Source organism: Tachypleus tridentatus, chromosome 11 (genome assembly GCF_004210375.1).
Source record: "Tachypleus tridentatus isolate NWPU-2018 chromosome 11, ASM421037v1, whole genome shotgun sequence".
Lineage (NCBI taxonomy): Eukaryota > Metazoa > Arthropoda > Merostomata > Xiphosura > Limulidae > Tachypleus > Tachypleus tridentatus.
Window position 1 is genome coordinate 83,358,594 of NC_134835.1, and position 17,033 is coordinate 83,375,626.

Consider the following 17,033-nt stretch of genomic DNA (forward strand, 5'->3'; position numbering starts at 1 on the left):
ACCATTAATTTATCCATAGAAGTCTAATTATATATAATTAACGGCCAAAATCATTTGTTTGTTTCACGTTGGACTATCTGCTGCGACCAGAGAGGGAAATCGAACCCTGGATTTACGGATGTAAGTCCATATGCTTACCGTTGTCTCACTAGGGGGCTCATCTCTTGTTTTAATGAAGTTGGTTTTGTTGTGTGTTGGTGTTTCTTCTTGTTGTACAACAGACTTAACAAAACCTCATAAACATTTGTAAAATTTGATAATTTCTCAACTTTTCGACTTTTTATTGTTGTTCTTGCTGTTACATGAAAAAAAAAAGTCACTCAAGTGTCCACCGTCAAATAATTGACCATTTACTGATTGCTGAGAACGTTTCCTTATTACAGTTTTCCAGTTGTATGTTTAACTTTCTCGGTACTTTTAACCACCCTACTGATAAGAACAGACCAGAAGCGTCATTTACTAAGAGATAAAAGATAAGTTACCTCCATTCAGACCTTGTTTTGTCCTTTCCAATCTTTACAGGACATATGATATGATCAAAATTTCCTTCGCAAATGAATTAACGAATGTCGGTTTTCCAAACCCCGTTCTTTCCTTGTCTAACCGGAAATGCAGTCGGTTGCTATGTGATGTAATCGTTAAGAGTCTTAATGTGTCAGCAAGCATTCATATACTTGATTGATAGTCCACTATGGAATATAAGGTTACATCATCAAGTGATTATACAGAAAATGGGCAAGCATGTTTGGTATGACGGGGATTCGAACCTGTGACCCTCGAATTATGAGTCGAAGACCCTAACCACAAGGTCATGCCAGGCCGGGAAAGTGAAGTAAATTAGATTCACTTGCGGAAGAAACCACTAAACTACTTAAGAAAGCAGTAATTGCTTAGTTTTTTTGTTCATTATTGCTATTGGGATTGAGAATGTTCTACATTTTGACACAACTTTGCTATCCCTCCAGAATGTTTTAACAAAATGATGTTATTGGCCAATAGTAATCGTTTTAAAAATTGAAAATGAAAATGAAGTACTTATGAAGTTCGGCGACCAAAGACGGATAGAAGATATTAGGAATTCTGGCCATCAAGAGAAATTGACTAAACAAGTTGACTTCAAAGGAAACAATTATATATTCTGAGCAGAAGGTACGCACGAGAAGTTTCAAATAATCATAACTGCTACCATTATTGGATTATAGTCACTTTGGTTCTCCTATCAAGGCTGTTTTATTTCCACGAAAGGGGCCAAAAGTCACGTGGAGGGATTAGGTGACAGAGGAAATGCTGAACGAATAAATGAAAGAAAGGAAAGCATGACATATATGCAATTGTGAAAAAAGGGTTAAATGAACAGAGGGGGGGATACAGGAAATCCTTGCCCTAGGACATTTCAGATATCTGTAATGCTACTGGCAAAGGATGTAGGAGAAAAAAAAAATTCACTCTTACAGTTAGATAGCCTAACCAGGCTTAAATATTATGATAAGCGGCGGACTGGTAATATAGCGTCAAAAGGAGTATTGTTGTTGTTTTTTTTAATTTCGCGTAAAGCTACACGAGGACTATCTGCGCTTTCCGTCCCTAATCTAGCAATGTAAGACTAGAGGGAAGACAACTAGTCATCACCACCCACCGTCAACTCTTTTACCAACTAATAGTGGGATTGACCGTTACATTATTACGCCCCCACGGCTGAAAGGGGAGCATGTTTGATGTGACGGGGATTCGAACCTGCGCCCCTCCGATTAGGAGTTGATTGCTTTAACCCACCTAGTCATGCGGGGTCCGAAAGGAGTAAAGGAAGTATGGATTATTTACTAGGTATTCCTGGGATCCCAGTAACCCAAAAGCTAAAGACTTGTGTTCTGAGATGCCAGGACAATATCATTTCCTCTGTTCAATCTTTGTTTAATTAAGTCTATCGAAGTTTGTTAACAAACCTTATATAGTAATTTGGTGTTTTAGTTTTATTATCCAATAACTTGATCAAAGGCAAGATAAGAAAAGGAAAAAATCTTAATTCAGTGCCTTCCGCTACTTGAATTACCATATGTTTATTCCACTCCTGAGTTTATTTGCTAGTGTTTAGTCTTACGAACCAATGTAATTTATATTTTACACTATATCACTTTACCGGAAATAAAAATAAATAGTTTGATTTAATAAGTGCGATACTACACCAAAGTAAGTCAAATAACTGATACTTCTTCATAACTAAATAACGAGTATATCTGCATTCAAATATGTACACGTAGTCATTTTTCTGAATTTTTGTTGAGGCGTGAAAAATTTTAAACTTATTGTACATGTAATTATTGTTTTAGACTAAGATTGTATATTACAGTAATCATTCCATAAAACTTATTTTAAGCCGTGCAACCCAAAAGCCTAGCAATAATCTGGACGACTAATTGAGCAAAGCCTCAGAAACATTTGTAAAATAAAATTCGAAAACTGTATTTACCCAACGTTATGATAAATCAGGATTCTGGTTTTGTGATTCTCTGAAAGGTATGAAATCAGCTCAGTGTCCACCATTAAATAATTTAATACTTTATGAAATATTTTTTTAACGATGAATGATTAAGTGCCAGAGAAACAAACCGTCGAATTAAAAAAAGGAAGAAAAGTATGGCATGTATGCAACTGTGAAAAGGGGGCTATTGAATAAAAAAGAGGGGGCATAAGAAATCCCTATCTAAGAGCATTTCAGATCCTTGTTACTTCGTTGGCAGAAAGTATATGAGGGCGAAATTCTTCATTCATTCTGACATTTAGATATCTTAAGGCTTAGTGATTAAGACTGGTCTTTCTGACATTTAGACATCTTAAGGCTTAGTGATTAAGACTGGTCTTTCTGACATTTAGATATCTTAAGGCTTAGTGATTAAGATTGATCTTTCTCTATCGTCAAAGAATTAGCCATTTGTTGATTGCTAAGAGCATTTCCTTATTACCATGTTTCTAGGATGCATGCCCGTCGTTAATAAACGATTTGTGTTAGTAGAGTTTGTTTTGAATATGATAATGTTACACTGTGTTGGTGCCTGTTACAGATATCTTGTTGTTGGTTCATGAATGAAATCAAGTACACTATAATAATAGAACTGATGCACAAGATTCACTGTTTTCTGTCCAGTGTTTAGTCTTATGCAAGAATCAATAAATTATGATAACTTAAAACAAAATTTGTTCAGGCTATGAGATGTAGGAGAGAAAGAAAACTGAGAGGAGTCTTGTTTGAAGGAGGCTTGATGAAAGCACTGTAACAACCTACTGTGGTAATAAAACTGGTGCACAAGACTCATTGCTTTCTGTCCAGAAAATAGGCTACATTCTCTTGAAGAGTTGTGTGCCCAAGTGCTGTGATGAGACATTAACATGAGGTTGATTTTCTTGTAGATAATTGAGCAATCTGGATCATTCTTTTGTGAAGCTATCACATTGCCTTGTTAGCATACAACAATAACTACCCAATAAAGCTTATGCTTACTTTGATATGCTTATGCAAAATATTTCCTAGAGGATGTTACAGATGTTTGCGTGACATATAAGTTAGGCAACATCGAAAATATCATAGCACTTTTTGTATGTACAATATAAATGTTTCCTTTTTATGTTAAATTATGAAGTTCGTACAAATAATTTATTTTTGTAAAATTTGTATGGAATATGTTTGTTTGTTGTATTTAACCCTCTAGTCACTGTAAATATTTTAAACAATGTACATAGAATGGAATTTTCTAAGACTTGATACAAATATATTATTTGAATACAGTTAAGTGAATCCTTGGAGCAGTAAGGAGTATTCCAGGCTAGCAAAACACAATGGCAAACATGAAGACAATGTTTTATAGCATAGTACAATGATGACGAGCATCGATATCTATTGTGACATTTCGTTGCTGACCTTGCCCATAATACACGGAAGATGAGAAAGGCACTGGTAAAATCTCAACATCATAGCTATAAGCACACTGGCTGCAAACATCTGCTTGCGAAGACATTTCACAATAGTGATAAAACGCAACTGGCTACCCTGTCATTATTTAAAGTAGTGAAACAAGAGTTGGATTATTTGTACATTTAAGTCAGATTATTTTCTAAAATAGTTGAATTAATGTTCAATGCTTCTTGCGAGTTTGGACAGTTTGGTACTTCTCACCTTAGAACACTCGGGTATGAGAAGCAATACAATGATTGAAACATTGTTATTACTGAATTTGGTCACGGATATAGCTCTGAGGAGAACCAAGTGATCCACAGACTGAGTTCAAGACTTGAAAGCATGGACCTCAAGAGAACGTGGTTACATATCTGAATGATGTTAAAAGATTGAATGAGAAGCAACTTTAAACATGTTGCCTGCTGACTGAGATGAGAGAGATCTCAAGGAAATTTTATCTCCGATAGAGACATTTTCTGTTGTGATTTAGTTTGAAGTAGGTGCAGCAAAGTGGTTGTGGGAGCAGCAGAAAAAACAACCTCAAACATTTGTATTACATTGAACTGGATACTAAAGAAGAAACCGAAGCTAACAACAATGGTTAATTTAGCTCAAAACAACGTCAATCATTTGTAATCGTGCAGAATGACAGCTCTACTACCGTTGGTACAACAACGTGTCATAATACAACTACCAGTTGAACGTCCTAGATCAATATGCCCTGGCTGCACCACGTATATATCTATGGTGGTTTTCAAGGAAGTGCTTAAAGTATGAGGGAAAGAGCCTTACTTTATAATATCACTTACTAAGTTTCTGGGTGTAAGAGTTACTATCGCGACAAGAGACAGAATCATTGAGGGTAAAAAGATCAATAGCTGGAACATTTCTAGCTAATTTCAACTAGTAGAGCCTTATTTGAGCCTAGAAGCAAGTTTGAATGGTTGAGTGGTCAGTTTCCATCCAGAGTGTAGCAGAAAATTTGGTACCATAATTTTGTTATCTAATATATATATCTCACACCACACAGTATTTACCTGTGATAATACATTGACATGAGTTTGGTTTTCTAATGGATACTTGAGCACATCAAGATCATTATTTACACAATAATATACTGCCCAGTTAACTTTGCCTGTGGAAATAGTAATAAGCTAGGTGAGAATGCAGAAGCAAGTTTTGGACTCCATCTTGTCATGGTCACTTAGTAAATCTAGGAAGTTGTTTTTAGTATTGATTCAGCTATACGTGTCCTAGAGATGAACCTAGTACAGAAGTTGTCAGCTTTCTTATTGAAAAGGTAAACTGTAGTCCTGTTAAAAACAAAACAAAAACACATTCAGTGTCAACTAGATGTCTGAGAAGAGTGGACTGCTTGTGTGTATGCATGTCGATAAGAAGGTTGTGGTGCTTAGAAACTTGTAAATGTTTTCCTGTGGCTGTGCCATGAAGTCTTGTGCAATGTGGCCATCTGCTATGGTAATAGAACTTGTGCACAAAAATCACTGTATTTTGTCAAGAAAACAGGCTATACTTGTTGGAACACTTGTGCGCGCAAATGCTGGTATTCTATCAATGTTTATCTGTAATTTGTGTGACTGCGTGTTTTCTGACAGTAAAGTCACATCGGGCTATCTGCTGTGTCCACTGAGGGGAAACAAACCGCTGATTTTAGCATTTTAAATACGAAGATTTACCGTTGTTTTATCAGGGGACTTTTGTAATTCGAATATTTAATATTCAATCTACAACTGGAATTATCACTGAAATGGTATAGTATTCTCATGTGCTTTGTTTGTTTGTAATTAAGCACAAAGCTACGCAATAGGCTATCTGTGCTCTGCCTACCACGGGTATCGAAACCCAGAGTTAGCGTATATATGTATACACACACACACACACATCTATATATATATATACAGAGAGAGAGGGAAGAAAACAGTAGCTACCCGCATCACTCTGGTCACTTTATGATGATATTTTTAAATTTCTACCCAGTTAGCCTCAAAAGCGAACCTAAGTCTTACTAAACTGCAAATATTTGTACGGACATCTTCCAAAGAATGACCTATAACAACATATAACTAAAACACTACAAGTTAGCCACATTCTACAACCGGTTTCTCTATTGTAAAACCGGTATGAAAGCTACACATGCATACGTATAAATGTTTTATTATAAACATGAAATGTTTACACCTCTAAAATAAAAAGAAAAGAAATGCTTGGTGTGTTTCATACACTATAATGAAAACTCAGGGAAAATTAATGAACACCAACCACAACAAAGTAGTTTACATACAGCTATGCGATGTTCAAAGATGAATGCTTGACTTCCCGACCATGTTAGGTTGCTGGTTTCGATTATTCTACTAATTAATCATACTGTGATGCCTTGTAATATCTGCTTGTTCTATCTAGCGTGTAAAAACATTCTGAATGATCCTACATGTAAGTTAATGTGACCTTTCATTTGCATCATAAGGCAAGTTTATTGAATACTTAGGTATTCTGATATGTGATAGATTAGTTTAAATGTATCTGCAAATACAGACTCAGTAAATGAACTGCAAAAATAATTTTGAACTCTAAAGTAAAGGAAAAAAATAAATATAAATCAACAAAGAGAGCAACTCGTTATTTACAAATAGTGCTTGTATTGTCTTTTTAACAAACAAGCTGGCTTTCTTATTCGTTAGTGACTATACTCTACAGGGATGTAAGACTTTCTCTTAAACATCCACACTGGAGAAGGATAATAATATGTTAAACATCCACACTGGAGAAGGATAATAATAATAATGTCTTAAACATTCACACTGGAGAAAGATAATAATAATAATATCTTAGAGATCCACACTGGACAAAGTTAATAATAATAATGTCTTAAACATTCACACTGGACAAATATAATAATAATTCTCATTTATAGCAGTAAAAGTGTTTTATAACAAAATCCGTTATTATATACGTCACTTAATGTAACAAATAACATTTTTAGGGATGGAAAAACACTAAATTATACAAATTTGTACAAGTATTGGACACATACACACACACGGAAAAAATGATGCGAGTTCCTTGTCATTGTCATAAGCAAATTTTCCTGAGTAAAAGGATTATTTGATGTTCATGGTCTTCGGCATTCAGATAACAAAAATACAATACTACATGCAGAACACTTGCATGAAAATTTAGATAACGTCTGCTTGAATATATCCAACTAAAGATACATTTTAAAGGAGTTATGACAGGGTAAAACTCATGAATATTTCAGTTATAGTAACACCACCTTCCTTATATCAGGGGCGTCCTCACCCTGAAGGTTAGACATTACTGGTCAAATTTGCCAGATGGTTCGGGTGCTCGACTCGTAATCTGAGGGTCGCAGGTTCGAATCCCTGTCACACTAAACATGCTCTCTCTTTCAACCGTGGCAAAGTTATTATGTGACGGTCAGTCCCACTATTCATTGGTAAAAAAGTAGTTCAAGAGTTGGCGGTGGGTAGTTATAGTCAGCTGTCTTCCCTTTTACACTGCTAATTTTAGAACGGCTAGCACAGATAACCCTCGTGTAGTTTTGTGCAAAATTCCAAAAATAAGCAAACAAACAAATTAGATAAATAATTACAAGCTACAAAAAAGTTGTTATGTTCTTCAGGAAAACGTTGTTAACGTTGTTTGTTATTAAGCACAAAGCTACACAAAGGGCTACCTGTTCTCTGCCCACCACATGTATTGAAACTCGATTTCTAGCAGTAAAAGTCCACAAACGTATCGCTATACCATAGGGGGATATGTGGAAGAAACCATTACACCTACACAAAGAGAACAAAAGGGTTAACACAGAAATGTCAGCAATGGCTTAGAAAAACAATATGAAATGAAACAAAAGAAAAGACATAAAATAAAATAAGAAATGAAATAAAATTTAAACCAGATACAAACAAAAATCATCAAAAGCAAATAAATACATTTCATATCAAAATTATAGTTTACCAATAAAAATTACACCACAGTAAACTCAAAGTTAGTTAAAGTCAATAATATACAAAATAAGTTTTTAACATTACAGATCAAGATATATATAATATAAAGGAAAATAAATAAGCATCGAATACATAAACCAATGATAATAAAAACGCCATCAACAAAAACTTTGAAGAACGTACATATACTTACAATTGTTGGACTTGCAGCTGGGAAGGACTTTTAAAATGTCTTCCCTGAAGGTTGTAGTCATTGATCACGTTCTACTTCCCAAAGTAAGAATCTGTTTCATGTCACATGCGTCGACCATGAAAGATGCATCAAAACATCAGCAGATGGTAAGGCAGACACTAGAATGGCACACAGTCATTGACGTTCAATGATTTAGGCTGAAGCCTGTTGGATGGTTTACCGCAGTCCTCTCAAAAGTAGTCATTTGTCAGACTGTGTATGTGACTCTTGGCACTATTAAAAAGTCAAAGTTTTAAAAAGTACAGACCAACTAAACCTATGAATGGTTTGAAGTTCATTTAGTGACATAAGGTTAAACATAATGCTCAATCATGCAATGTCTTACGTCATTCACGTCGAATGTTCTAACTTCTATGATATCGTGACATCCTTGATTCAGATGCTAGTGAAAGTGCAATCCACATACATGCATCTTTTTAAGAAACAGTGTATACACAACTACCCTGACTCTGATGAGTAAAAAACTGTGTAGGAAATTACGCGTAGTGTTTGTTATTTATTTTATCTGATGAGGGCAAGACAATATTAGCACTCTGATTATGGTATCTTTCGATATCTATTCGTATTTCCGTTGTCCATGCAAAGCATCCATCAAAATTGGTCAGTGCAAAAACTGTTGCAGCTGTCTTAGAGAAACTGGTAACAAATTCATTGCTAATACAACATATAATATATAAAGTTGTGAAGTTCTTGTTTGTTAGAAAATAGAAGCCAGTCCTTGACTGCTGCAATATTTACAGAATCAGTTGTCACTACATCCCTAACAACTATACGATCAATAAACATGACTTGTGTTATTTCACACTTAAACCTGCATCGTTCATGCACTGAAATACCATTATTAGTTGTCGTATGTATCTTTAACCCTTTACATGACAGGATTTTTTTTTCAGAAATGGCCTCAAAAAGATAGGTTTGTTATTTTGCTATTTGATAGCGTATACTTATATATTAACGAAATAAAAGTTATTTTATTATCTGTTACTATATTTGTGCATAAAATGTACTTGACAAATAAATGTTACATATGTTGGTTTATATCTGACGTATAATATATTTCAATAAAACTACAGCAAAAAAATAGAAATACTTTTCTCCATTGGCTATGATACATAATTCACTGATTGTAATAAGTGATAGCATGCAAATAAATTTAGGCAAAAAATTAAAATTAAGGCGAGAAATGATATGCCCAAATTAATTCAGGCAAATATGTTTTGAAGTAAGGGGCGCTCAAGTTACTTCGAGTAAATCACGAAGGAGATTAAACATACAATCAAATACAAGTGTGTCATTCATATATTGATCATATATTTCTAGTCCAACTGCAGCCAGTTGAGAACACATTCCATTAGTTTCTGAAAATTATCAGGTGTATGAAATAGACTAAATGACATGATACAGAATTCATACAGCTCTTCTCAAACACTCAAAGGAATCAAGTCTGTTTTTATTGTTAAGTTTCCAATACACAGAAACCAGATCCTGTGTAGTGGACCATTTAGACATTCATTTATGCACCGTGAAAACAATACACTGATAGACATTAACACATTCTTTTATTTGAAGTTCACACAGAACCTTGGTATTCCTTCCTTTTTTGACAATAACTACTAGATATAACCATATACTTTCAAATGGTGTTATCATTCTGTTTTTCAGTATCTGCTTATTCCTTATACTCCAAGAAAACATGCACAATGGTTGTTTTATCAGATGCAGGTGATCTTTTTTGAAGTGAGATTACTGTCAAACTAATTGGTCATCTGGTTCCACAAACACAACAATAAACCTCCTAAGAAATACACTAAATTCAAGTCTCTGCGCTGAGGTCTGATTGTTCACACGACCATCAACTATAGAATTACAATGGTCTGGAGGTTATACGTTCATTTTTGAACGTGATAAAGCGTTTGTAACACTTGGCTAACTTTTATTACTTCTGCTTCTGTTATCGTACCAATGGGCGTTTCAACTAACAATTGAATAGTCGAGTGCCTGTATCACAGACTAGCACTATTATAATAGTGTTTGAGCAGATCACTGTTTGAGCAAGTGCAACCTTCTTTCACGACAGTGTGTTCTAAGGTAGGGTTGAACCTGCAACACCCTGTATATTACACTGTGACATAGGGCTTAGCATAGCCTAGTAGTAGGGTGATCGACTCAAATTATTATTCTGAACATGTTCGCTCTTTCAGCCACGGGAGTGTAATAATGTTTCAGTCAATCCTTTTTTTAGTTGGTAAAATAGTATCCCAAGAGTTGGGAATAGATTGTATTGACTAGTTACCTTCCCTTTAATATACCGCTTTAAGTGTGACTTTTATCAATTAAAGACAGCAAAAGTAGATATATCTCGATTATCTTTGCATAAAATTCAACGAATGTTGACTTTAACCAAGAAGTTATATTTCAGATTGCAAAAAAAGTACATGTTTCTAAACACGGACCTCAGTATCTGACTAACGTGACTTTGTTTGGAGAGAAAACTGAAAATATTTCTTTTCTGAAAAAGTGAATAGTAGCAGCTATATACGAAATATCTTATATCATCGGTTAATCTAAGGTTTGGCAGATGTCATCCAAAACCTGTGATATTGAACACACAGTTCTGGTAACACTATACGTACTGTAATCTGGAGAACAAAGTAGAATATATAATAAAAATATTCTAAATGTAAAATAAAAATCAACAACACTAATTTATAAAAAGAGTCCAGTTATATGAAGTGGAGACATCAGACTCACAAGCCAAGTTAGAAGTAGATGTATAACTTTATAATCTGATACTACTTTTGTTATTACGATATTGTTATTATTATGTGATGTGCAGCAACGTTCAATCCGCAACTTTTAAGTCAATTTATTGAAATTAGTTGTACTGTTGTTGCAAGCTTACCTATGTGTAATTACATTCAATTACATGTAGTCCTTTCTTAGTTCTGTCATAAGTTCATTTTACCCTGTGTTTGGACTTATGTTTATTTCAGAACTTTAATGACCTATTATGCAAAGTTTCAAATTCAATATTTCATTTTATATTATTTTCGGTAATTAGCGGTAAACGTACCTAGTCTGCATATCATAGGGAATTTACTTCATAGCCTCTTGCTTTAAAACCGTGCACTGGTCATTTCGAGGTGATAGGCATGCTTTAAAAGTGGCATAATATTCTAGTATTAAGCTAGAATACAGAGTGATCAAAAAGGTTGACAGCAAGTGCTGTTGTCTAGCTTAGTGGTTCCCAGCTGAACTCCAGCTACTTCCGATCTCAGAATTTTATTTTTTAAAGTACTTTTAAGTTGCATTACGGAACAATACACTTCTGTACATGCATTTTTAAAACATACTTTTTTCAACTGTCTTGAGTACCGGCGGTTGGTTCAGTGGCGGCGCCAGGATATTTTCGGGGGAGAGGGGGAGGCTGAGGTAAACTGGAGGGGCTTCCCAAACTGCCATCAATATGGTTATTATCAAATCATAAGTATAACATTAATTGGATTGTAAGTCACAATTTTAAGTGTATGCCACAATCATCAGTACAATTTTGGATGGCTGATACACAATGCAAAATGATCTCACAAAGGACACAACACCGGCTAAATGCTTCATAGTTTTGACCTGCACACAATACACTTATACATGCATGCTATGTTTTACTTTTCAATAAAAGATAAATGAAATTAATGGGTAAATACCTGTGAAACCTTTGATTTATCAAGTAAAATTCCTGATGATCTGTTGTAACTTGAAATCAACGTGGTTGTCTAATCTTCGTCAAAGCTCAAGATAGAATGGCATTACACAGGGAACGGCAATACAGTGCATTCAGTACGTTGCTATGGAACGCATGACACATACTTCTGTCTTAATAAAGATGTTGAGTTCTACAGATCTATGTCTCTTAGATGTTAATTGTTAAGCAACAACGACGATTGTGTTTTCCATATTTTATGAATATATGTAGGGGGCTTGGCTCATTTTGGGGTGGGCTCAAGCCCTCCCTTCCCCTGGCGCCGCCACTGGGTTGCTTCCTTTCCAATATTTGTAATAACTATGTGCATCAAGCCAGTTGTGTAGCTTTACAAGTAAACAAACTATCCTTATATTCGTCATGACGAAAAACCCACTTGAAATAAAAATGTATCTCAGAACGGCTGGTATGGGTATTAACACTTTTATTGATAAGGAGAGAACAACGTTTCGACTTTCCAAGCTCATCTTCAGGTTAAGAGCCTTATCAATAAAAGTGTTAACACCCATTCCAGCCGTTTTGAGATACATATCCTTATATTCGATTTTGATTTTAAATTGTACAAGCTCTCCACAGACTCAGCTGTAAGCCTGTAGGCTTATAACGCTAAAAATAGTGTTTTGATATCCTCAAGGTGGACAAAGCACAGATAACCATTATCTTGCTTTGTACTTAACAACTAACAAACCAAAACCTTTTACAATCCAATAAAGTTTAAACTTCATATTTGTCGCGTTTAACAACGCTGAATTTACAATGTAAGTTATTTAATTTCTTGTCACTATTGTATTCAACTTCAGTCTTATTTTCAATCAGAACCCCGGACAAAACAGCGGTAACTGTATGGATTTACAATGCTAAAATTTGAGGGTTCGATATCTCGTGAAGGACGCAGCATATAGCACAATGTGGTTTTGCTTTCAATCAAATTACTAATTTGATTAGGATCTTAAATTTTAGTTATATAAAGGTTATATGCTCTATTAAATTTATTTCGAGTTAATTATCTGGAGACCCCCATTAGCACAGCAGAATGTCTGCGGACTTTCAGCGCTAAAGACTGAATTTCGATACCCGTAACGGACCAAACACAGATATCTCCTTGTGTAGTTTTGTGCTTAATCTACAAACAACTATCTGGTATTATAAAGTCTAACTTTTCTTTTTTCTGTAGTTCTTTTCATTAAGTAAAGATGTGGCAATCCGATATCAATTATTGTATTGGTAACTAGCGAATACGATCACTGTCTAATAAGTAATTAATATATTGCATTTAAAATATAATTACAAAAAAATATTGGTATCAATAAATGAGACTTGCTAATCGTATAAACTACTAACCATGACAAAAAGTGACTCATTTCAGTATGTAAATCCATTTATTCTATGCCTTATTTAATTCTGTTTAAGTTAATATATCCTGTATGTTGTTTGATTCTGCATTATTGTCAAATGTCAGTTTTATTTACTTCAGTATTACTGGCAATTTATGCATTCAATTTTACTTCATTTTATTAGTTGGTTTAGTTTGCTGGCGGAAAGTGAATTGTAACCCTTACTTTTCAAGCTACCGAAATATAAATGTAACGTTTTGCAATAATTTTTAAGTCTATCTACTACGTTTAGAGGGCTGTACAGAATAGCTATAAGAAACAACAAAAGGTTATCAAGATCTAGAAATATCTGCCATTTATCACTGATCTTCAAGAGAGCATCTTTAGTCTTCTGAATGCCCTTCTTAAGTTAGGTTTGGTTTGAATTTCGCGTAAAGCTACTCGAGGGAAGGCAGCTAGTTATCACCACCCACCACAAACTCTTGGGGTACTCTTTTACCAATGAATAGAGGGATTGACCTTCACATTATAACACCCCTACGGCTGAAAGGGCGAACATGTTTGGTGTGCCGGGGATTCGAACCCGCGACCGTCAGATTACGAGTCGAGTGCCTTAACCACCTGCCCATGCCGGGCCACTTAAGTTAGGACACCACCTTTTGGAAGTGACACTTCTCCAGCTGCACACGTTATTGAACATTGATCCAGTTTTTGTGGAGTCTAACCCTACAAGTTTTAAACGTAACTTTACAATTTGTCAAGTTATTCGTATAATTGAAACTGCAATAATCCAGTACCAAATTTCTTATCGCAAAGTTATCTAGAGTGCGAACACTAATGTGTTAAAGATCAGTATCAGGTGTTATTCTGTCTTTATTTACATTCAACTACTCCACATACAACCTTCTTGAAACACTTTAGGAAATGATCCAGATATTCTTTCATAATCCTTTTTATGTACTGGAGGGTAAATGCGATTTACTTTGTCGGTATTGGTAAACAGTAGTACAGACAAGTATTTGTTATTAGAATCTCTACTACTGTGTAAAAAAAAATAGAACACGAATTTTTCCACAACTAGTAACAACCTCTGGTCCAAAAGGGCTTCTCTTACTACTTGATACAGTCATTTCAAAGGGACTAAAATGCCTTCTACAATTACGTTTTATAAACCCAGTAGCTACCAAGTGAATTAGTGTCACACCTAAAATAAGGAAGAGTTTATATACAAGTGTAAAGCAATGAACAAAAATCTTTATTTTCTATACAAAAAATTAACGAGGTCTTTACTTTTGATATCAGTCCACCTATAAGTGTACGTTTTGACAAGAAAATATACTGTAGACTTATGTCTAAGTCACACTTCAAGTCAGACTGAAATCCTAGTGTGTTATCCTGGCTAACCTTGTAACAACACAGCTGCATATACCTCCATCCCAAGGCGAGAGTTAAATCAAGTTTAAGAGTTCACAGAGGCATTTGGTAAATGAATAAAAAAATTGATATTTTTAAATACACCTACACTCTTCTCTAGTAACTTTTGATTCTCCCCATGCCTGAGAGGAATAAGGTATGAACCATATCTCTCCCAATCATACTTCTCCCAAAAATGTTTCTTAATTTCATTCTAACATTTCAATTTATCACTCAGTTATCTGCTTACGTATTTCTTTTACTCTTGGTTTTCCTTTCTTCTCCCATGGAGGATCCATCTCAGTTCAATTCCTGCTGTATCAGTTCTTGATTGTGTTAACATATGCCCAAGTCATCACTATTTCCCTTCTTAGATCTCATCTATTGTAAACTTTTGTGCTGTGCGTTTTGAAAGATCGTCATTAAATATTTTGCATAACCAGTGTGTGACAAATATTTCTGGGACAGGTATTATGACATCTTTTGATGTTGCAAGAGTTTACCTGAACTATGATTCAGATTTCAACTGCATATAAAAGTGAAGTTTTAACATTATTTCCTAATCTAATGTATCTGTTCCTATTTGTAAAAAAAAAAAAAAAAAGAAAAAAAAAGTATTTTTCTTCTATATAGTACTGAGTTAAATGTGGAAACATTTTAAATCCATTATATATCTCCTAAATTATGGCCATTAGTTTATTTATTAATGAACAGTCATGGTTTGAAAACAAGTATTGATTTTATTCCATAAAAAGATTCAGGTGTATTTTTATTTGTTACATAAGAAAAGTTACAACTATTATATAATCAAAAATGTATTTTATAGTGTGTATTTGTTTCTTAAATAACATTGAAGTTTAAGTAAAAATTATTTATTACAAACGTTATTATTGAATAGGAAATAAATTAATCAACAATATACCTTTGCAGTTTACAGACAAATTATTAGATTAATTTTGAACTGAGCTTTAAGCTTGTGTTTAGTTTTTTATTTGTCTTAAAACTCATTAGAAATGTTTGTCTGTGCTTATAGTTCAAGACACTAAAATACTTTTAAATGCATTTCATTTAATCAAACAATGCAACTTCTTAATCCAAAAATAAAATAGAGATAGATCCATTAATTTTATTAAAGTGAACATGAGAAATGCTTTAACTTTTCAGAGTCAAGAGCAATATTGGGTCTTGCATATATACTGAGCTTTCTGTTAAAGTTTCCTATAGATTAATCAGTCCAACCTTTACCGGACAGCATTTAGTGAACTGGCAGATAGTATGTTAGCTTCATCTTCACATTGAAAAGGTGTTTCAGTCTATCAAGGTTTTAAACCATTTCAAAATTTAACCTGGAATGCCAATATTCACAAACTTTCTGAATAAACAAATTATTAACCACCTTGTAATAACACCTGTAGAACAGCTGATATGAGAAAGTTTAATATATCTTACCCAATCTTTTAACTTTTCCAGTAAATTTACTTAGCTTGAAGTACGTTATTAAACAGCATATGTAACAAATGTAAGCATATGGAAACAAACATTTACTTTGAAAAGATAACTTCTTTATTCGCAGATTTGTTATGGAATGGTATTCAAATAGTCCAACCAAGCAACTGAAAAACATTCTCATACTTACATTTCAGAGTAACAAACAACTCAATCTAAAACAGATATATCTGCATACAACACTATTGACACATATTCCAGTATAACAGACAATTTAATCTACAACAGATATATCTAAATACAAGATTATTCACACATATTCCAGTGTAACAGTAACTCAATCTAACACAGATGTATCTAAATACAAAATTGTTCATACATATTCTAGTGTAACAGATAACTCAATCTAAGACAGATCCAAACACACGGTAGTGTGTCATGTGGCCAAATAAAAAAACGTGAAATGCAAAGCACAGAGTGCTATTACAAGATCCAATGAATTATGATCTTCAACTATCTGTAACTTAGTAGTCTCTCCACGACTTTTTCACTTATAATGTCTCCCAGTTTGCTAACTTCACATTCCAAATTCCAAAAAAATCCGTACTGCCAAAACTGACATATACAATATCAAAGTTCATCTGATTTTCTTTGTTGTCTTCAACACATCAAGTTTTACATAATTTAAAAACGTACTTTCCAGATTTCAAGTTTCATGCAATGTGGTAACACATTTAACATACTCCTTACTACTCTATGTCTTTAAAATTTTCATACATACCAAACACAATATTTAGCTCTTACAGAAGAAAAAAACATGTAATTTTTGAAGGATACTTTTGCTCAGACCTGCAAAACAAATAGTAAATGGTATATTTCTGAAATTACTAAC